The sequence below is a fragment of the Dermochelys coriacea genome, chromosome 4 (assembly GCF_009764565.3).
Source record: "Dermochelys coriacea isolate rDerCor1 chromosome 4, rDerCor1.pri.v4, whole genome shotgun sequence".
In the NCBI taxonomy this organism is placed as follows: Eukaryota; Metazoa; Chordata; order Testudines; family Dermochelyidae; genus Dermochelys; species Dermochelys coriacea.
Window position 1 is genome coordinate 6,310,264 of NC_050071.1, and position 23,383 is coordinate 6,333,646.

The 23,383-nt window shown below is 43.2% G+C and overlaps 1 protein-coding gene across 1 annotated transcript in view; it reads left to right on the forward strand.

Moving 5' to 3' along the window:
* The window catches only part of ADGRL3 (adhesion G protein-coupled receptor L3), a 682,597-nt gene that overhangs the window by 653,051 nt on the left and 6,163 nt on the right, over positions 1-23,383 (forward strand).

The following is a 23,383-nucleotide window of genomic DNA, read 5'->3' on the forward strand; positions in this document are numbered from 1 at the left end:
GGGATAGAATTAAATAGCTTTCTAACCAGTTTATTAAACAAGGAAATGTGCTTCAGAGTATACAGAAAGGAGCGTTACTTCTCAAAAGTGTACCTGCGAGTAAAACAGAGTCATGTAAACAGATCAGTAAAACTAAGCTGTATGGGTTGATCACGCATTTGCTACAACCATTAAAAAGCATTGTGCTGGCAATGCACAGTAAGTAGGCATCTTTGGAATTACTATGAGATCATGTAAGATTTCTCATGACATTGTGTGATATCACATTCCTCCCTCAAGCAAAACAGTGTTAACACAGTATATCAGAATTCATGATAAGTCTAGCAAGAGCTTATGTGTTAAATGGAAATTTCCATTCTGCATCCAAAAATGTATACCCATATGTGAACTTCTGGAGGGGCCGGCAACCCTCCACCTTCTGGAGGGCCCTCAGAGCTGTACTGTAGTAGCATCCTGGCTCTCTCCTTCCAACCTTTGAGCAGGCCTTGACATGGTATTGCCCAGCCCTGTGTTCTTCTGCACAATTGCTCCTCTGTCTCAGGATAGTTTGTGGTGTGGCCTAGCATCTACAGCGAGCAGTGGCTGCTGCTGCTTTCATATTTCACGTCCTCTGGCGCTGTGCACCCACTGCTATGGGCCCAAGATTTGATTTCAGTAGGACTCAGAGCACAGAACCAAGGCTGGCTGAGCTACTGAATCTTCTGTTCTTCAAAGGAGGTGCCAGGTGGCCACTTGGGTGCCTGCTCGCAAAGGAGAGGACATATAGTCCCTTTGGCAGGGAATAAGAACCCAGGACCTATTGCAGATCCACAGAGAAGTAAAAGGAGTAAAGGAGAAATAAGGAGGGTAGGAGGATCTCAACCTTTTTTGAACTTTTTTTGCACCTGAATAAATGCTTGAGTTCAGTTCAGGAACTGTGGATTGATTGAGCTGGCTCCATTATTACTGAACTGCTTCATCCATCTCTAGTTGCATCTATGAAATGACTGCTTGTCATCACTTTATCAAAGGTAAATAAGAAGAACTCCAGAAATGCCTCAGTCTGGCACGTATCTTTCTAAGATTATAGCATGTGTAAATTCCAGGCAAGATCTGAATCAGTTCTGGCTCTCATCTCTAATCAGGTTTCCAGGCTGCATCCCCAACTCCCAATAACTAAAATGGGAGCTAGCGGGTACTCTGTGTAGCATAAGGGAATGCTCCATCTTTCAGAAATCGGCCTTATATAAGCTGTTAAAAGCATTCTCATAAAAGGGGTTGCAATTTTCCAAAGCACAGTATCAGTAGAATAGAACATTTCAAATAAAAATGATTTGCACGTTCATCTGTGGCCTAACTGCAGTGACTCATAACCAGAACAGAATTAATATAGCTTCCATCTGTCTCTACAAGACCTTTCAGAAACCACAAGTCAACTATTGTTGCTCAGTAGGTGGCACCAACTTGTGGCTCTTCGCTTCCTTGCTATAAACAGCATAGTGTTTTCAAATGCATTAAAACCCAAAGAGCAGGCCAAAGGGAAAGTAATGTAAACAGGAAAGCAAACTGCAAATGCTGAGAATTAAAGCCCCTGTATAGCAAAGCACTTAAGCAAGTGAGGAGGTGCATTGCAGTCATTGGGCCAGATTCTCAGCTGCTATAGATCAGCATCAATCTTCCAATCAAAACGCTTTGCTGATTGACACCAGCTGGCACAGCAGGGTTACTTGTGCACAAAGTGTTTGAGTTTTGTTGGTTCAGGGATTAAGTCTGCAATAATAATATTAATAATAATAATAGGATTAACATAAGGGCTGCATGGCACCATGTAGCTCTGAAGAACTGGACGTTAAAGGGCATGTGCATTGCAAGTGTCATCTGGCGAGGCGCACGTATCAGCGGATTTCCCAGCTGACTGCTTTGTGCTGGACAACACCTCCCACCGTGACCTGGAAGTGGGTGTCTGGTGGGTTCCTCTGCAGTAGGGGTGCTGGGCCTTGCATTTGTAAATCCAGGGGGGGAAGAGATGAGCAAGACAGGGTGCCAGGGAACCCAAGCTGTCTGAATGAGTTACTGTGAGGCTGTTAGCAGTTGTGAGGCCTGAGAAGAAATCCATGACTAAGTACCTCATTTGCATGACAGTGCTTGCACTTCAGCTGACGTCCTATCAGACTCGCCCATTCTGAGAGACCACATTTGGTCTTGAGAAAAGAAGACTGAAGACATCAAGTCTGTTAAAAGACATTATAAAGAAGACTATGATCAATTGTTTTGCATGTCCACTGAAGGTAGAGCATGAAGCAATGGTCTTACTCAGCAGCAAGGGAGATTTAGGTTAGGTATTAGGAAAACTTTCTAGCTGTCAGGGTAGCTAAACACTGGAATCCCAGCCTTGGAGATTGTAAAGAACAGGTTGGACAAACACCTTTCAGAGGTGGTCTAGGTTCATTTGGTCCAGCTGAAGACCATCAGGCTGGATTTGCTTCCAGCCCTACTTTTTTATGATTCGGTGATGATGATTGTTATTTCAGTATTGCTCAACCAAGATCAAGACCCCAGTTGTGCAGGCACGGTTCAAACAGAGTACAAGATAGATCCTGCACTGAATAGTTTTCAAATGCCCCTTTTTTGTCGGGCATGCTCACAACTAGCGAAGTAGATGCACTGGGGACATGATCTGGATATCACTCAGTAAGGAGGACTGCACCTTGCACTTAACCTTAGATGTGCCTCCACTTGTGTTTATGCCTCCCATACCTTTCAAGGACTTTCCAGTGCAAAGGCCACAGTATCCCTTGATTAGTTGGGTCTTTGAAGATCTTGTTGACCTGGGCAAGGGATCAGATGAGTTTTCCTGTTTCTTTTTGGTGTTTGTTCTTTAGTCTTCCTCATTTTGGCCTTTTCCTTTGAATCTTTCTTGAGAAGTTGGCTATGTATTTATTTGTGGTTATGTGGATGCTAGTCAAAGTTGGGTCATTAACATTTCCAGTTAAGAGAAGCAAACCCACTAGACTTCCCTTCAGTCCCCAGTATTAGAAATAGACCTGCCCAGTCAGCTAAGTTCTCTGTGTTTAATTTCTCAACAATTACTGCACAGCCTGGGCAAAGAGATAAGGCTTGCAACTCTCTCAAAATGGATTTCAAGTGCTGAAGGATTTTCCGCTATTATGAATTTCGTAATAGTGTTTTGTTTGCTGTGTTGTTGTAGCCATGCAGGTCCCAGGATAAGAGATATTACCTCACCTTCCTTGTTGCTATGGTGTTTTGTCATGAAAGGTGACTCTTTTTGCAGAGCTCTGTAAGACAGTGCAGGAACTGGTCATGTCATCATTCAGCTAGTCTGGTAATCTGTTTCAGATAGTGCACTGCTCCATGAGGAGAGGGGATTTATGGTCTGAGGCCAGTAGGTGAACAATGAATACTCCGAAGCATGAAGGCTGATGACCCTTCTCCATTTTATCTTAAGCAGTTGAAAGAAGAACCCTCTCCATGAAACAAAAACTCCACCCTTCTCAGAAATAGCAACACCAACATTAATAAATCAGTACATTAAATGAAACTGTTACCAGTGATGGAAAAATCACACCAATCAGGGGCCAAGAAAAACCAAACAGAAAAATGAAGAAAGGGGAAAAACTACAGTTGGCAGGAAGGATGGTCTGATGGTTGGGTCACTGGACTAAGACTTAGGAAACCTGGGTTCAAATCCTTCCTCTGCAACTAGACTTAATTTGTGACCTTGGGCAAGTCAATTGGGTCCAGATCCACAAAGGTATTTATGCTCCTGACTTCCACTGAAATTGATGTACTGGACCAACTTCTGTCAGGGAGAGAGATGAGCTTTCAAACTTCTTCAGAAGGAAAAGAGAAAAGAAAAGAAAAACCTTTTATGCCTCAGTTTTCCATCTGTAAAAAGAGGATGATAGCACTTCCCTATCTTACGGGGAGGGTTGTGAGGTGATACAGTCTGAGAGCCGTGTAAGCAGAGAGCACCAAAGCCAGTCAGACACTGGGTAGTAGAAAGCCACTCCCAGACATGTGTAGGAATATAGACCCGTATTACGCTTGAGTGAACTATGGGTTCAAATTGAGTTTGGATCTTTGCATGAGCAATAGGCCCAAAGCATATGACCAAAAAGAGTACGATCATGAAAAAGAGGAATTGTTTGTGTTCAAATTGTAGTGACCGTTGAAAACCAGTGTTACCTTATTTAAGATTTGAGATATATAATAGAAATGAAGAAAACATGGTTAGTTGGGTACCAGTAAATAATTAGTTATAAAAGTTTGTTTAGAAAGGAGTGTTTAGTCCAATGGCTTGGAAAAAAAATACAGTAAGGTAAGATAAGAAGACAACTTTGAAGAGAGTTCAGCCATTAACTGTTTCATCGGGCTTTAGCTAAGGTCTAATAACCAGCAATGACATCACTTGTTTGTTATAGTGTCTTCTAGGGGTTCTTTAACAGAGCTTTTCCTTACCCCTCTGGAGTCATGCCATGATGGGAAGGTGTCTCCTGGACCTGATCCTGTTGTAAGTATTTTGGCCAATGCTTCTAACTGTATTGTTGCTAGGGAATAGGTGTATACAAGGTGTATACATTTATATTTGTATTTTGGATGTAACCAACAGCTAGTGGCCTTTGAGACTAATAAAGGAATGCGTGTGGGGAAACTGAGTCATGGTGACTCTTGATGAACTTGTTAAGAAAATTATTTCCAACAACCCGTGAGACCTTGTGGTTTGGCTTACAATGATCCACTAAATGAGCCACTAAACAGAGTGCAGAGGATGCGTGTGCCGTAAACCAAATTTGGTAATCTGAAGCATCCAGCTAGTCATATGCACTCCTGCAAATGGACTGGGTCTGTTATGATGTTAGACAGTCAACATTGCACATGTCCTCCTCGAGTTTCAAGAAATTGAGATGTTTAATGTCACGTTTTAATCAGTTTTTGGCATTCAGGCCCAAATATAATTAGCCAGAGGTTGTACTTTGTTGTATAAAACAGTAAATGGGCACAGAAATGAATACTGGTTCTGTACATTCTGAAAAATGGAGAGATGGAGAGCTGGAGAGATGGACTAAGTAAGAATCAAAAGGAATAGAGGAGCAGGGCTGCCATTTTCCTAGTATTTCCAGCCCCACAAATTAGAAATAGCTCATGAGAGCCAGTCTCCTGGTATGTCTATCGTGAGCATTCTTGAAGTGCTACAGGAGAGTCAGACGTGACATTTCACATGGTGAATGGGCATGCACAGGAATTTTTAGTGGCATTTTGTGGAGGAAGCTGCAGGAGCAGGGCTGGCAGTTCTGTAGAGTTGGTACAGCACAATGGGGTTGTGGTCCATGACTTCGGCTCCTGAGCGTTTCTGCAATACCAATAATAAATTATAAGAACAAGAAGAAAGCAAGAGAGTTCAAAAAAAAAAACCACAGTGGAGGGCAGAAAATAGAGAGTTAAAAAAGAAAATCATTTTGACACTAGCCAAGTCTAAGATCCAGTATTCTTGGGATCCCATGGGATTCCAAATCAAATAAGATCACCTCTCACAGACAAATGGGAACAGATTTTCCAGGAATTCTTCATTCTTAATGGAAATTGATGGATGCTGCCTAAATGGAGCTGAGTTCATTTGCAGCTCTGGCCCTTTTAGGTGCTACTATGGGGATGTATCAAGTTCCTAAATTGTATCCCACTGGATATATTTGTCTGGCCACCATGCTGACCTGAGATTCTTCTGAATTCACCTTGTATTTTTTAAAAAATAACAGTGCAGTTCTGAGAGAGGTGTGAACTGATTCACTCATCTCAATAGGGCATTAAATGGACACCATCAACTTAAATATCACAAGTCTGTCTGAATGTGTTTTACCTACTTTACAAGTGATACCAAAGAGTATTCTTGTGGCTGAAAAAATATCAGAGAAAAAATATTTTCACAGTTTTTTTTTTCAATTTGTTTCCCATGTGCAATTTTCAGCAAACAATATCATCACTGTTTCTCCTGGAACAGCCAGTTAGATCATCAGATTCCTCCATTGTGACCCTTCCACACAGCAAGCAACAGCTGAGAACAAATTTTTAATAGGAAAATATGATTGAGACCCCCCCAAAAAAGGCAGACAGACTCAGTGGCAATTGTAATTCTGAATTTACTTCTAACTCAAATTTTTAAACTGACCATATTTCAAGCTGATGATGCCCCTTTGACTCTGGAACCTAATGATGGCATTTGAAAGGCTAGCTTTCCTAAATTAGACTTCCAGAATACACATGCTAAAGAACACACAGTTACATGTCAAATTTATGTACATAACTGCACACACAAATAGCCAAAGAGAAGTGGCAGGAACACTGGTTGCAGTAAAAGAGCCTTGCAATTTTTTTTAATGATGATGAGTATAGGAATAACTTTACTAAGAAAGGACTTGATTTTACAGACACTTACCTCTGTGCATGTGAGTATTCCCACTGAAGGACTAGGGAGCTTCCAGACAAATTTTCAGGAGTTTTCATTGAATTTTGTGCACTTGAGATCCCTTGTATCCAGTTTTCAGAGGTGCCGAGTCCTTCTGGTAGGGGAGCTACAGATGCTCAGCACCTCTGAAAATCAAGCACAAGGCCCCTGATCCTCAAAGATATTTAGGTCCCTAACTCCCATTGAATATTGATTTCAGTGGGAGGTGCCTAAATACACTGTACCTTTGAGGATGTGAGCCCAGGTGTCTCAAATTGGGCATGCAGAATTTGTGAACATACTGCAAACATACTGCTTTGTTACTACACAATGGCCTCAACGCTGCCCTCAGTCTGTGTGCAAACCTCCCATTGTTAGGAGTAGCGGGCCAGTTCTGGATCAAGGGCAGTGATAAGTCGCTGGAAATATGTAGCCTCATTCCAGGAGACATTATTAAGGGTTAACGTAACCCCTCTGCACAAAAAGAGGTTGACAGCCCTGCTAGAAAGCTGTTGTGCCTGTTACAAGCTGCTGTACTCTATCCCTCAGTGCTCTTCATGCCCAAAATATGCTTCAGTGCTGTACAAAACACAGAGGAAGTCACAGACCCTGCCTCGAAGAGCTTACATTTTAAAGAGACTTGAGCTCCATTACTAAAGCCAATGTAATGGAAGTTCAGTGCTTGTGAAAGGGGCACATCATCTTAGACTGAAGCCTTCTATTGGTCCTCAGACCGAGGAAAAGGTGGGCTTCCACAGCAGTACAAGCTTCCCCCTTGCTGCCTTGCTAGCATGCCTGCCCTGAAGGGACAGTCTCTAGACTGTCAGAGGTTTGTTTGGCCTCCAGTCCTTCTCGGGGAAGAGGAATTCTGAAGTGGGCACCTGTCCCCTGATGGAACCATAGATGTAAGAGTTGGCAATGACTTAGTGGGTAACCCCATGCCTTCTCTCTGCCAGTTCAGAATTGAATGCTATGGTATATTTTCTAGCATCTTGTTCAGCATAGGATTATACATCACAAGCAATGGGGCTTCCAGCCCTTCTCTTGGGGGATTACTTCTCAGATCTGTTCATCACGCTGCCAGTCAATATTTCCTGATAAAGCAGACTGGCTTTTTAATTTCTCAGTTGCATTGCCAAAACTCCCAGTAAGATCCCACTAGTTCACTTCCTTGCTCCCTTTCCACTTAGCCAACGTGTATATATGCTCCCTTTCCTGCTGCACAAATGCATCCAGCTCCCTGATCTTTTAGTAGCGCTTCTCCAAACTCTCTCCATTTCCTCAACCACCTGAAAGGGGGTTCCTTAGAGGATGGATCTAGACTGTTCTCAGTGGTAGCAGATGAGAGTCTAAACTCTCTCCATTTCCTCTACATCTGTCTAGTAGCTCCTCATCACAAATGGCATGGAATACTCAATGCACTATTCCAGATGTAGTCACATCGGACACCCCTAAGAAGGGGTTATCATTTCCAAGCTCTGTGATATGAAGCCTATATTGCTGCAACCCATATAAATTATAGAACAGCCATCAGGTGGTGCTATCATAGAATATCAGGGTTGAAAGGGACCTCAGGAGGTCATCTAGTCCAAACCCCTGCTCAAAGCATGACCAATCCCCAACTAAATCATCCCAGCCACGGCTTTGTCAAGCCTGACCTTAAAAACCTCAAAGGAAGGAGATTCCACCATCTCCCTAGGTAACGCATTCCAGTGCTTCACCACCCTCCTAGTGAAACATTTTTTCCTAATATCCAACCTAAACCTCCCCCATTGCAACTTGAGACCATTACTCCTTGTTCTGTCATCTGCTACCACTGAGAACAGTCTAGATCCATCCTCTTTGGAACCCCCTTTCAGGTGGTTGAAAGCAGCTATCAAATCCCGCCCTCATTCTTCTCTTCTGCAGACTAAACAATCCCAGTTCCCTCAGCCTCTCCTCATAAGTCATGTGTTCCAGTCGCCTAATCATTTTTGTTGCCCTCCACTGAATGCTTTCCAATTTTTCCACATCCTTCTTGTGGTGTGGGGCCCAAAACTGGACACAGTACTCCAGATGAGGCCTCACCAATGTCAAATAGAGGGGAATGATCACGTCCCTTGATCTGCTGGCAAAGCCCCTACTTATAAAGCCCAAAATGTCGTTAGCCTTCTTGGCAACAAGGGCACACTGTTGACTCATATCCAGCTTCTCGTCCACTGTAACCCCTAGGTCCTTTTCTGCAGAACTGCTGCCTAACCATTCGGTCCCTAGTCTGTAGCGGTCCATGGGATACTTCCGTCCTAAGTGCAGGACTCTGCACTTGTCCTTGTTGAACCTCATCAGATTTCTTTTGGCCCAATCCTCTAATTTGTCTAGGTCCCTCTGTATCCTATCCCTACCCTCCAGCGTATCTACCACTCCTCCCAATTTAGTGTCATCTGCAAACTTGCTGAGGGTGCAGTCTACGCCGTCGTCCAGATCATTAATGAAGACAATGAACAAAACCGGCCCCAGGACTGACCCTTGGGGCACTCCACTTGATACCGGCTGCCAACTAGACATGGAGCCATTCATCACTACCCTTTGAGCCCGTCGATCTAGCCAGCTTTCTATCCACCTTATAGTCCATTCATCCAGCCCATACTTCTTTAACTTGCTGGCAAGAATACTGTGGGAGACAATATCAAAAGTTTTGCTAAAGTCAAGGAATAACACTTCCACTGCTTTCCCCTCATCCACAGAGCCAGTTATCTCGTCATAGAAGGCAATTAGATTAGACAGGCATTACTTGCCCTTGGTGAATCCACGCTGACTGTTTCTGATCACTTTCCTCTCCTCTACGTGCTTCAGAATTGATTCCTTGAGGACCTGCTCCATGATTTTTCCAGGGACTGAGGTGAGGCTGACTGTCCTATAGTTCCCCGGATCCTCCTTCTTCCCTTTTTTTAAAGATGGGCACTACATTAGCCTTTTTCCAGTCATCCAGGAACTCCCCCAATCGCCATGAGTTTTCAAAGATAATGACCAATGGCTCTACAATCACATCCACCAACTCCTTTAGCACTGTCGGATGCAGCGCATCCGGCCCCATGGACTTGTGCTCATCCAGCTTTTCTAAATAGTTCCAAACCACTTCTTTGTCCACCGAGGGCTGGTCACCTCCTCCCCATGCTGTGCTGCCCAGTGCAGTAGTCTGGGAGCTGACCTTGTTCATGAAGACAGGGGCAAAAAAAGTACTGAGTACATTAGCTTTTTCCACATCCTCTGTCACTAGGTTGCCTCCCTCATTCAGTAAGGGGCCCACACTTTCCTTGACTTTCTTCTTGTTGCTGACATACCTGAAGAAACCCTTCTTGTTACTTTTAACATCTCTTGCTAGCTGCAACTCCAAGTGTGATTTGGCCTTCCTGATTTCATTCCTCCATGCCTGAGCAATATTTTTATACTCTTACCTGGTCATTTGTCCAATCTTCCATTTCTTGTAAGCTTCTTTTTTGTGTTTAAGATCAGCAAGGATTTCACTGTTTAGCCAGCTGGTCGCCTGCCGTATTTATTATTCTTTACACTTCGGGATGGTTTGTCCCTGTAACCTCAATAAGGATTCTTTAAAATACAGCCAACTCTCCTGGACTCCTTTCCTCCTCATGTTATTCTCCCAGGGGATCCTGCCCATCAATTCCCTGAGGGAGTCAAAGTCTGCTTTTCTGATGTCCAGGGTCCGTATTCTGCTGCTCTCCTTTCTTCCTTGTGTCAGGATCCTGAACTTGACCATCTCATGGTCACTGCCTCCCAGGTTCTCATCCACTTTTGCTTCCCCTACTAATTCTTTCCAGTTTGGGAACAGCAGGTCAAGAAGAGCTCTGCCCCTACTTGGTTCCTCCAGCACTTGCACCAGGAAATTGTCCCCTACGCTTTTCAAAAACTTCCTGGATTGTCTGTGCACATGTGCTGATTTTAGCTGCTGACTTAACAATGAAAGGCTTACATTTAACCGTGTATTCCTGTAAGACATGGTAGGAAAGAATTCTGGTAGATGGGACTAAATAGGTTGTTACCTGTTTATTTTCACTTTGTAAACTTGTAGATCCCCTTTGCACCAACAATTGCCTCTTTACTTTTTACCAGACATACTTTCATGCCATAAAAATTATGATTTCTAGCCTTGAGGATAAAGATTTGGGGAATTTACAGTTACTCATTTTTCTAGTGATGTGCAAAATGAATCCCAGTGCTGATTGTCTTCTAGTTTATTTGCCCTCTCTGCTGCCTGAAGCTATGTTAGCCAAGATTTGTTGCAGACATTTCAATGATGTGGCATCCTACCTTTGGGAGATCCTAGGGGCTGCTGTGATTTTAGGATTGACAGATGTATAATTGGAAGTCAATCATTAGGTGGATCAAATTTAAAGAAGAAAATGGAGGGCAAGGCAGTTTCTGAAAGCAGAGCAGGCTTTGGGGAGTATTAGCCCAGTGCTGTATTACTGCAGAGCAGTCTGAAGGTAGTGACTGTGGAGGAGAAATGAACAAACTGAGTAATCTGGCTGTGCACCAGGGAGATCTGCAGATATCAGGGGGGATGGAATCTTTTTCCATAGCCTAGAAGAGTAGCAGAGCTTCTCCATGGAGACTACTGCAGACCCAGGGGAGTAGTAGAGAACAAGAACAGATTGGAAACAAAGCATAACTTTTTAACGGCGAGAGTAATTAAACACTGGAACAATTTACCCAGAAGCATGGTGTATTCTCCGTCATTGGCAATTTTTAAATCAAGATTGGATGTTTTTCTAAGAGATCTGCTGTAGGAATTATTTTGGGGGCAGTTCTCTGGCCTGTGTTGTACAGGGAGTCAGACGAGATGCTCACAATGGTCTCTTCTGGCCTTGGTATCTCTGGAAAAAACCCAACCCCATGCAGTGGGATCTGACCTGCTCTGAGCGTGCCTCCAAAGCAGGGTGCAGGGACACCCGCCCCCACAACTGTGCTTGGAGACACACAGAGGGTGGAAGGCACCCTGCATGGCAGAACAACCCCACTGTTCTGCACTCAGAGCCTGTGAGGGGAGTGGGGGGCTGTGTCCCTAAGAAATAAATGCAACTAGAAGGGATCTGAGATGACATGAAAGCACACAGTACCAGTATATGGTGTACACATTCAGGAAGTATGATGATGGTAAAAAGGGGTATTGCTGTGTCCTGGAAACACACACACCCTTCCCCTTAATCCTCCAGGGTCCCAGCCAGAACTGTGGAAGAAACAAAGAGAAGACCATCCCACCAGAACCCTTCCCAGGTTTGGCAGAATTCAGCGCATGCTGGGCAAGAAGCTGGAGAGCACAATGTGAATAATGTCACATGCCACATATAGACTTCATGGGGCAGGTTTTTAAAAGCTGTCAGGGCCCATTTTCCAAGGGCTCAGAACCCATTTTTGCAACATTTTCAAAGGGCTCCTCATTCAACATACTGAGCTCTTTTGAAAAGCTGGCTGCTCACTTTGGTGCCTGACTGGCCGATGGGCCCTTGGAAGTCTGTCTCCAGATGGGGGTGCTGAGCAGTTTTGAAAATCTGACTGTGTGTGTGTCTTCCGATCCAGTCACAGAGCTTCAGTTAAAGGGAGTCCCAGACACTGGGATCTCAGCAGGTATAAGGAAAAGGAAATGTAAACAATAAACATGTAGGCTGAATATCAGAGGAAAGTCCTGATTGCAATGGTGGAAGCTCCAGTGTTTGCCAGTTAAACTCGAATGGTCAAATGATTGAAATATGAACTGCAAGTTACAATCCTGCACAGGACTCTGGTCTTAATATATCAAATGCAAATATGTGTGTGCATGCATATATATCTCTTATTTCTGCATTAAAGCATGGAATGTTTAATTTCAGACAAAGATGGCCCAGAGCTTTAGAACCTCATTTGTTGAAACTCTGTTTCACTGCAGTCAGTATTAATAGCTTCTCAATGAATAGATTAGATGCTGCAAGTGACAACAAACCTATTCGAGAGAAATTTAATAGGCAGGTTTATTGAAGTTTATTAGCTCAATCTTGTTGAAGAAGAACAGAACCTGATAAATCTAAGGTTTCAGAGAAGCAGCCGTGTTAGTCTGTATTCGCAAAAAAGAAAGGAGTACTTGTGGCACCTTAGAGACTAACAAATTTATTTGAGCATAAGCTTTCGTGCATCCGATGAAGTGAGCTGTATCTCACAAAAGCTTATGCTCAAATAAATTTGTTAGTCTCTAAGGTGCCACAAGTACTCCTTTTCTTTTTTTGATAAATCTAAATGTCCAAGTGTTTGTTTGTGCGTACCAGCAAAATGCTGGAATACCTGTCGTCCCCACCCCACACACATTCGCACACCTCGCCCAATGAACGTGTCTCATTTGACTCTTCATCATTGCATTAACTGTTTGAGTAAATTGAATGAGAACTTGAATAAGAGAATCATTTACATACTTGGAAATTCTGCCTGTGAAGGACATTACTGAACACTGATAAGGAAAGCCCCAGGTCTGGCTCAGACAAGCTTTCTTTCCGGCTTTGTATGTAGGCAAATGAAGAATGTTTAATTTCAGACAATTTGCAGAGAATGCAAATAAATACATTTATACCAGAATTAATAAAAACTGGCTAGAATTCACACACTTCAATCAGCATAGCCCAGCTATTTCAGTACCAGCAGAATTAGAGAGTTGAATTCTCTTCTAAAGTTTAGCCTTAGGAATTTGGAATAAGAAATCCTCTCAAATCAGTCATTTGTATTGTGAACCTGTGTTTCTCGACTCATTCACCAGTCTCCAAAAATGAATGAGAATTTCCTACCTCAAGGCCATGCTCCAATACATTAGTGAGTGAAATCTTTCAATGAGAGACCCATGACTGTAGTCGGTCTAGTTCAATATCATTGACCCCGGCTGAAGAAAGGATGATCCCGTGGTCAGGGTACCAGACTGTATTCCCTGCTCTGACTCAAATTTCTTTTGTCACCTCACACAAGCCACATGGGGTTAGATCCACAAGGAGATTTAGGTGCCTAACTTCCACTTCAGGTACCCGAATCCGAAATTTAGATCCCAAAATCCCCACCCGCTCTGAAGTCGCTAGGCGCCTCACTGTCTGCAGGCAAAGTCCCTGAGTTGCCTGATTTGAGGCAGGAACTTGAACCTAGGTCTTCCAGGAGAGTGTGCTAGCCACCAGGCTATATTGTCATTTTCTCTCTCTCTCTCTCTCTGGCCCAACGACTATTAAAGTATTTCATGTCAAGCGGAACAGCTTCAACAGGAGAGATGGAGATTCGCCCCAGAATCCTCCATAGCGCAGTGGTCAGGGTACCGAGGTTGGAGAGCTGGGTTCCAGCTCTGAATCGGACTGAGTGAGGTCTCCCACATCTCAGCAAGAACTCTAACATCTGGGCTATTGGGCATAGGTGTGGGGAGGCACTGCCACCTTCTCCATTTTTTGTTTTTTTTGGCAAGAAAAGGCTGACTTGACTTAGGGGCCTCACTCCAGTGTAGGGTTCACAACTGAGAATCCTGAGCCAAGAAAGGCCCAGAGTCGGGTTCCTAAGTCCCTTTTAACCCTCTCCTGGAGTTAGATGCCTAAGCCTCCCCTCAGCATTTCCTATTGGCTAGTTTAGGCAGCTCCCTGCTCAGCATGCTGGTTTCTGTGAATCGCAGTCTTAGGTGCCTAATTCTCCCCTTGCATTGCAATGGGGAACCTGGGTGCCTAAGTAGGGGCTGTGGATTTTACTGGGCAGCAGGGGGACCTAACGCTAGATGTTGCAACTGTAACCCTAAATCCCCTTCATGGATCTTGTCTTTAGTCTGCAAGTGGTCCTTTAGTGGTCCTAGTTCTGCAGCTGTACAGTGGTACTTCCTACCTCCCAGGGGTATTGTGAAGATAAATACATTTAAGACTGTGAGGCTCAGAGATACTGTGGTCATGTAGGCCATATAAATATCATAGAATGATACACTGGCCAGTGCCAGCTGCTGCAGGGAGTAGGTACTTAATTGTACAATACTATAGCATACTGGGGTGGAAAAGGGGTTGAGGCTTCTTCTTTTTGAAGGGCACGCTGGCTAAGGCCTGGACAATTTTAGACTGGAATGGAGAAGGGTTGAAGCCAGGCATAACAGACTGGGTCCATTTCCCTCAAACTGGGTATGTGAGCATGTTGTTAATTGCACAGGCATGTGATCCTAGAGAAAGGCACATCTCTTGAGTAACTTTGTTAATTGCTTTCGAAAGGTAATGCTTTTTCACCAAGTATGAAGAAACACATGAATGCATTTCCTTTATGGTGTCCACTGGGTAGACCAGGCAGACGATTCAAGTTCATTTAAAGGCCTTCCACACTGCTTTGTCAGCCAGCTGTTAGCAAGAAGTTATTTGAATTGTGGTCCTGAATGATATAGTCTAGACTCGAGTGACATCCACCTGTTATCTTCCCTTTTATTCTTTGTTTTCATTGAATGTTTAAAAGCATACCTATTAATGGATGTGCAGTTCTCTATTAAATGCATTACATTGAACTCTTCCAAAATTATTTCTTCATTCAATATCCTCCTGCATCAAGGACGTGAATTTCTGTCTAACAAAGCGGGAAATAAAGTACAATTCATGTTGCACGCTACAGTAAAAATGGTATCTACTTTCATATACACACAGAGTAGATAAATTAACAATTTAAAGCCTTTTTGTGCAGTTGTTGTCAGAAGAGTGACTGTAAAAACTGGCATCATGGTGTTTGTCATTTGTTCTCCCTCAGCTTCTATATTGGATTTGCAGAGTTTATAGTTCAAAAGATGATTTTTCGAACTGACAACCCGGCTGCCTGGGATGTAAAAATCATGCCTCTTAAACCTCCATCAATAATAAAGATTCTGTGTTCAGAACTTAGCTTAGTAAAAACCATGCATGGAGAAAACTAGAACTTGGTTCTCTCTTTAGTAGCTGTGTTGGGTCTGCATTGTTAACAACAGTTCAAGTTGGCTTTGTCAGTAAAATAAGCAGCTGTGACTCGAAGATGCCCACAGAGTTGGCATGTTGAGTACAGCTGAGTGAGTATTGCAAATAAATTAAATAAAATAAAAAGGGGGGGAGGGCACACAACTATTTGGATTATAGGATCACTCATTTGGACTGTGTTTGTACCTCTTTTTTATTTGCTTTTGGAGTATTTTCTAGCAGATGACTTTCCTAACAGGAACTTTTGCCAAAACAGAAAATGTAAGCAGAATATTTTTGAAATGCAGATTTCAGATTCATCATGTTGACTTTTCATTGAGGAAATCTGATTCTAAGGACCAGATGCAGATGACAGTTGCTCACATTAAATAATAAACTTGCCTCTGAAGTGATCCCACTGAAATCAGTGGGACTACTCCCCAAGCAAAGGACTACTCACCGTAAGTAAGGGTATCAGAATCTGGCCTTACAAGTGACACTCATCCAGTCTTTCAACAAAAAGAGATCTTGTGACAAATCAAAAAAGCTCATCTTTAAAATATCAAACTCTCTCACAGACCAAGAATAAGTCACTGAATATATCCAACAAGTAATTCGGAATAACAAATCTGAGAAAATTGTGAACTGTCTGCTGAAAACTCATGAATAGAAAAAGTGGGAAAATGAGTTGAAAAAATTATTTGCTACGAATTACTCACCCAGCTCTGGTGTTGAGTAAGAGAGTGCCATTCTCACATGGTAAATCTCTGTTTATAATCATAGTGTTTAAACGCTTTATTGGAGATAATCCCATACCAGCAACCTGTAACTGAGTATCTATGAACTTTGAAGGTGCTTAGAGTCTCAACCAGGATCTAGATCTGAATTGCACAGCTGCCTTTTTAGCTATATATTGGATTGAACCAAATCCTAGATCAGAACTTTTGTGGTGTTGAAATAGAAACCTGAGTGTTGCTGTCTCTTTGTATTATTTTGTTCAGATTTACAACTTCTGATCCTTGTATGCTATGGTTACTAGCCTTTGGCTACTGGCTCCGTTTTTGGTTAACTCTTCTCATTAGATGAGCGCACCCCAAGATGTGTGTCTGGGATGATCCTTGATTCTTTCCGACTCCGTGGCCACAGGTTTACAAGCATGTAGAATGCAACGATGTTATGGAAAGCAAAATTAAGGTGCTATCGATAGCATCTCTTCAACTTACAGAACCCCGGGAATTTCCACTCACAGAAGCTGACAACCAGTCACATGTAACTAAACAAATTATGTGTTTGCCGAATACACACAATATGCAAGTGCCATGAGAAGCTGAGCAGCGAGGTTCTATGCAAGGAAGGCAATCACTAAATTCTAGCTACATGAAGAAGATATTGGGGGCATATCCTCAGCTTGTATAAATTGGCATTCCTCCATTGAAAGCAATGGAGCTTAGGATCCAGCTATAAGTGAATAAATAAGAAAACACAAACTATGAACCAGATGCTTCTAGCTGAGGATATTGGGCAGACAGCCAGGGATAAGTCAGACAGCACATAGCAAGAAAGGCTCCTCACACCGAGTGGAATCCAAACAGTCAGTTCACATACACAGCCTGCTTCCTTCTGCTTTGAAACTCGCATGCCCCGGCCTTCGCTAGCAACTTTCCAAGCACCTTTCCTTTCCAACCTGTCACCCCATTCCACACACTTCCCTATCATTGCAGTCCGCACTCTGTTGCCATAACGTCTCCCACAGGCTCTGTTGCTAAGTGCTCTAGTTTGTCTGCTCCGCTGTTTCTTCGGGGAAATAATATGCTTCTCTCTTGCTCCTTTTTCTTCCCAGCCACTTGTTCCAGAGGAGCTGGAGTCTTAGAGAAACCTTTGATATTTTTAGAAACCCTGGTGCTCGGATCACAGGTTTCCTATATTTGGCTTTGCTCATTATTTATTACCAAGGACATTTTCATGCAAACAGGGGGGTTGTTTGTGAGTTCACCTGCCCCCCGCTGCTCATTCCTCATCTGAAGTCCTAATCCTCCCAGTCTAGTAGCCCTGGTGGTTGCCATGGCGATGTTGAAGTGTAACAAAGAAAGCAGGGATGGAAAGTCAGAAGTGTGGCTAGTGCCAGGGGTTTGGATTTTTTTATTACGGACCTTCCCTTTTGAAAAGAGAGCTCGGTCATTTTTTAATACAATTTTTTTAATTAAAGCTTTAATTATCTGTCATTTGGAGCTCCTCCTACCCCCTGCACCCCCAGCAGTCATTGGAGCTGGGAAGATTATGCTTCTGAGATTGATTAATAATATCATCTGTCTCTTACATAGCACTTTTCATCCACAGGCTTGAAAGTGCTTTGCAAAAGAGACCAGTAAGCAGAAGGGAGGGTCTTGAAGGCAAAATTAGGGGCTGGATCCAAACTCTTTAATAATACCATTATGTATTATTTTCTTGTAAAGACCAAGAAATTTGCCCTTTTTTGCTTTGACCGTCCCATTTTTGAAAGAAGCAAGGTCCATGATCTCAGCCTTCTTTTACAGCGGAGAAACAAGCAGGGCCAAATTCTATGCTCAGTTACTTTATAAATCCAGATTAAACCCTTTGACTTAAGTGGAATTAGTTACTCCAGATTGGCACTGCTGTAATCAAGAGCAGAATTTGGCCCCAGCCATGCAATGAAATAATTTTTAATGGAAATGACCTGAGTAAGAAAGAGAGAGACAGAAAATAAGGGGCTATTATTCTTATTTAGTATATTATATGCAGTATATGTGAGGCCAGTTTCTGTCCCTGTCGTATTGGAGAGATAATATTCATTAAGAGTCAGAATTGCAAAGTCTGACCAACTATGTATTTTTTTCAAGGTTCCCATCAGACGTCGGGTGTTCGTTTAAATGAAATGCTGTAGCAGGCCCTAACGTACACAGCCTGGTAGTTCACTTTGTGCTGCATTGAGATTTGGTTTTTCAGGAAATCCACCTCCATGATAGAGTCCCAAGGCTCTTAGCAGCTACTGTGTATCCTATGTGAAATGTGGTGGGTGGGGCTCAGTCCAGTCCCCGGTGGGCAGGCGTGAGCATCACAAAATCACTATTACATCTCAACAGAGAGGCCAGCCTATAGAGGCTGATTGTACTTGTCATCAGTGGGGTGGTTTCTTCTGGGGTTGGTGAGGTGCATTGGTGGTGAGGTAAGACGTGCACTGCCTCCGAAGTGCTCTAAGATAGAGAGAGGGAGAGTCTCCAGGTTCCTCAAACTAGCCCCTTCCATCAGCAGTAAATCCACATGAGAGTGTGTGTGTGTGTGTGTGTGTGCCTGGCTGTCATTCTGGTGCCCAAGGAAAGTACCCCACACTCTTCACACTGCATAGCTACAGTCCCTGTCCTCAGGGTCATGCAGAATGCTCCCTCCAGGCAAGGCGCCCCCAACGGGCAAGGCCAGAGCCATGGGCTTCCCTGTCTCCCAACCAGCGAAGGAGATAAGATTACACCTCCTGAAGGGCAGAATTCTTCCTCCTGTGGGGTGGCAGAGCTCTGCACTGCACCAAGCCCAGGGTTGGGCCTCCAGGGCATGGGCAGCGCCTGCTGTACAGACAGGACCATTGGAAGAGCCCGTGCTAAGCAGGAGTTTCAGTAGGTAACCGTAGGGCAGTTTGCAGCTCTTTGTAACAGAGTGAAATATACAAATGACCTTGGCAGGTAATGACATGCAGTCACCTCCTGGGCCAACAGCCCCACGTGACACACAGACCCTCCTGTCCTGGGTCTGCGTGAGCCGTGCCCCAAAATGGCTGCTGTCCTCTCCCCCTCTCACTCATGTTCTTTGTAACCCCTTCTGTTCTGTCATTTTTCCCCTTGTGTTGCTAACTCATGTTCTGCTTCCTCTCTCCTGCCCCCACTCCCTCCCGCCTCACCGCGGGCCTGCATATTGTTGTGACTGGGGGTGTCCCCTGGCATGCCCCACAGATGAGCTGAGCACCTCAGGAGCGGAGGTGCCGGCCTGTGTTGGGTACTGCAGTGGAAGCAGGGAGGGCAGGTTGGTGCCTTTTGAAGAGCCATCTACACCCAGGGCTCCCCATGTGCAGCAGGTTGTTGAAGCAGAGGTGTCGTTCTGTTTTCTTCACCCCTACTCTCTTCTCCACTGTCCTGCAAGCCCCCTCTTGCCTGCTGTAGCACCTCTTGCCCCAGCAGGGCCTGCTGACCTGGCAGGGAAGTGTGAGAGACCAGGTTAGGCCAGGTAGTAAAGAATATGTATGCGCTTGACTCTTCCGGCCAGTGACCGAGGGAATGTCCCTTCTCCCTGCTCCTAGTCTGCGGGTTGGTCTTTGGTAACGATGATGTGATCCTTGTCAGATTTTCAACTACCCCTTCATGAGGGTGTGTATTTCTGCTGGGGTCCTCCCTTTCTCCACTCTTCACCTTGCCACTGGTGCTCTCCACACACACAGACCTACCAGCCACCTCCATCATTCTGCATCTCTGCTTCAAAAGTGGCTTTTGGCCTGCTGCAAATTGGCTAAGGCAGGGGAGGGAAGTCATTGCCATGCAAGCCAACTTCCTCCCCTTAGACAACAAGGTAGGTGTCTCTGGTCACATGCTGAAGAGCAAGAATCCAGCAGCTCAGCCTCCCGAAATTTAGGATAAAGAACAGGCTGGAGTTGTGGCCCCTCAGCTTCCTCTAGGTTGTAATTTCCAAAACGACAGCCAACGAGGACATGACTGAAAAATTGTATTTGCAAAGGCAACGTACAGCCCTGGAATAGCAAGACCTCTATGGGCTGCACTCGTCCTGTCTGTAGGAACTCTTGAAAGAATGATGATGCTCACGCTTGTAAGGACACATTGCTGCTGCACATTAGGGTGTTACCGAGTAGATTTAAAGCACAGTGGATAGAATTGTACCTGCCCTATTGTACCTAAATAGCTGCTCCCTGAATAAGAGCTCTCTCATAAGTGCCCAGAATCTTAAGGCAGCCAACATTTTCCATCCTTCCTTTTTTATATATGTTCCGAGCGACCAGTAAATAAACCTGAGTCAACAGTGAGAGATGAATGTATTTTCATGTGAGTCATTGTTATTGTTTGGTTCATTTGGCACTTTCTGGACAGAGTCCCCCCCACACCCCCATTGTGTATACTGTCATCTTTTGTCGTATCCTTGCTTATACTTTGAGCAACTAGGGAAACCGCCATAAATGTGGCTTATCAGCATTCCGATCCATTTTCTTTCGCATCGACTTGGATTTGTGCATTGTCAGAAACATCTGTGCTGCTTTAGTGGCATATAGTTTTCAAGTCTAAATTAGCTGGCTGCTTGTAATCAGGACTATTTCAACTGTTGTCATGCTGAATGTTCTTTTTTCCCTTTTTTTTTATACCACATTTGCCTGATTGACCTTTTTTTTCTCTGTCTTTCTATCGGGCTGCTCCAGGAGCCATGGCTAATCATCTTATAACCAATGCTCTGCTTCGTCCTCATGGCACTAACAACCCTTATAATACATTGCTCGGGGAATCGGCGGTCTATAACAACCCTTCTGTCAGCATGTACAACACACAAGGTGTGCAGGAGTTTCTCTCTAATTTTTCTAGTGAGAGTCCCATTTTATGTGGCTTATATAGAGCCATTTTTTCTTTTTTCCCTTTGTTTCCCCCCCTCCCCTGTTTTTTTGGAACTGGGTGTAAATAATCTCTCCTCTCATCTCAGTACATTTTTCCATTTTCCTTAGGTTTTTTCTCACTAGCCCTACCAAACGACCGACCTCAGTGTGATAGCCGCTCATCAGATCCATTCAAATATGTGTGGTGATTTTGATTCTTTTGGTTTTGTATTGTTTTAGTCATCCATGTGTGTTTTGTCCGCTGTATCCATTTATCGCTTTGTTGTCAGTTCGTTTCTTTGTCATTCATTTTAGAAAGAGGAGCACCTTTCAAGGTAAGTGAGGTCAAAATGGCCTTTGATACCAAAGTTACTATTGCTTTTGAAATAGCATATAGAAAAATAAATTGTCAATAGCTCATCAATGTGTCTGTCAGAGATTATGCATTAAAAAAACCACACCCTTGAAGCAGAAATCTAGACCGATTCCAAAGAGAGCAGATTTTAGAGTGGGTTAATATATGTATTGTCATGTAAATAAATGCAAACTATATGTGCTCTAAAGAGACCAAATAAGAGCTCCAGGAAACTAGAAACTCTTCTTGTAACCTTGTTCTAGTAAATGGGAATCAAATAGCTGCAAAGAGTCAGCTGGACCTACTCTATAAGATTCTACTGCAAAAATCGTTCCCTTGTGTCCTATATATTTGTCTTCTATATTTGCTCTGGTTGCACAAGTAGACTATGTTTGTAAATGAATGTCACAATGCTTTTTGTTATGGATAGGTCTATTTACAAATGATTTGGGGAATAAATCTGGTATTTGGACACTTGATCAGATTGCATCTGTTAAGTTCAAAAGTTCAGTCTTTTATTCTTTTTTCCCCCCATAGACAACTGAATCATTGGAGAGTAACTCTGCTTTCAAACACAAATACTTTCCAAAATGTCAGCTCTCTTTATTTGCTCCTCTTCTAATTAAGGTGTCCCTTTGCAGTAAAGGGTCTCATAGGAAGTAAATAAATAACGGCAACAGTGCAGCAATAAAGATATGTTGTAATATGCAGCATTGTTTATGGTAAAATTATATATTGAATTGTATCACTAGGGTCTTTTAATTCCAACAACAAAGGGGAAAGCATATGCATTTGAACTTTTTTCTGTTCATAAATTTCTAGAACCGTAGTAACTTCTCACAATAAATTAGATTGCACTAATTCTTGTTAAAGGAATGAACATTAAGTGTGAATTGCTCTGAATTTTAAGTTTGTTATATCACAACTGTTGAAGCAAGTTTTGATAATCTGTACAGTTTTGGCATGTAAATATTTATATTTTCTTGCTGGAGAAGTGTTAAGGTTGTTACTGTTAAAAAGATGCTATGCTTTAAGATTAACATCATTTTATATCTGCTTTCAAAACTAGCCAGGGGAAGTTTTAAACTGGGTTATAGAGGTGCTTTCTGGATGGCAGCAGGTAATGTTGAGTCAGCATTTGGCTTATTGTAATCCCCAATTTTCCTGGCTGTGTGTCTCAGCTCTACAAATGTGCTCAGGGCTGAAATATGACAAAAAGGTTTCTTCTAGAAAGTGCATTTAAAAAAAAATGGTTTGTCTAATTTTAAGGCCGAGCTGCTAATTCTGTTATTTGCACTGAGTAGAACCTCATTCCACAAATAGTCCCTTTGATTTTAAGGTGCTATTCAATACAAGGAAGCAAAACTGGGGCCAGAGAGGTTATAAGTATGCTAAAAGCAGACCTGTTCAGCGTTCAGTCAATAGAAATTAAAGAGAACTCCGCGAGTACTGATGCCAATTAACCCACTGGATATTTGCCATTGACTTCAGTGGGAGCAGAATTGGAGTCGGTATTTCTGGGAGACTATGAGTTTATAGATAATCATATGTAAATCATGGGAAGTAAGAAATGTAATAGATATTGCCTTCAAAACTAGGAGATTGTCTCTGGGCAGGAGTTTCTTCGTAATGTTTGACGTACGACCCTATGAATTTTAGAGTTCATATTGCAGCTCCAAGTTAGTAAATACACATTCCACAAAAGGCCTTATGAATCTCCTGGGATTCATGCATACTGACCCAACAGGCAAACTAACGGCGCCATTGTGATAATCTATTGAGTAAGTAACACATTTTATAAATATACACTCGGTGCCACTTAAGCATGGCTTCTGTGCGTTCCACACGCACTACGAATTGTCACCACATTTGGGTTTGTCTTGACTGGGCTTTAATGGTTACAGCATGCTAGAGAACATCTTCTATCTAACATGTTCTAAAACTCTAATGTAGACAAAGCAGTGGTTTCTTGCACCTCCCTCTGAAATGTCTCGTATTGGCCATTGTCAGAGACAAGGACTGGGCTGAATGGACCTGGGGGCCGATCCAGGGCAGCAATTTCTGTG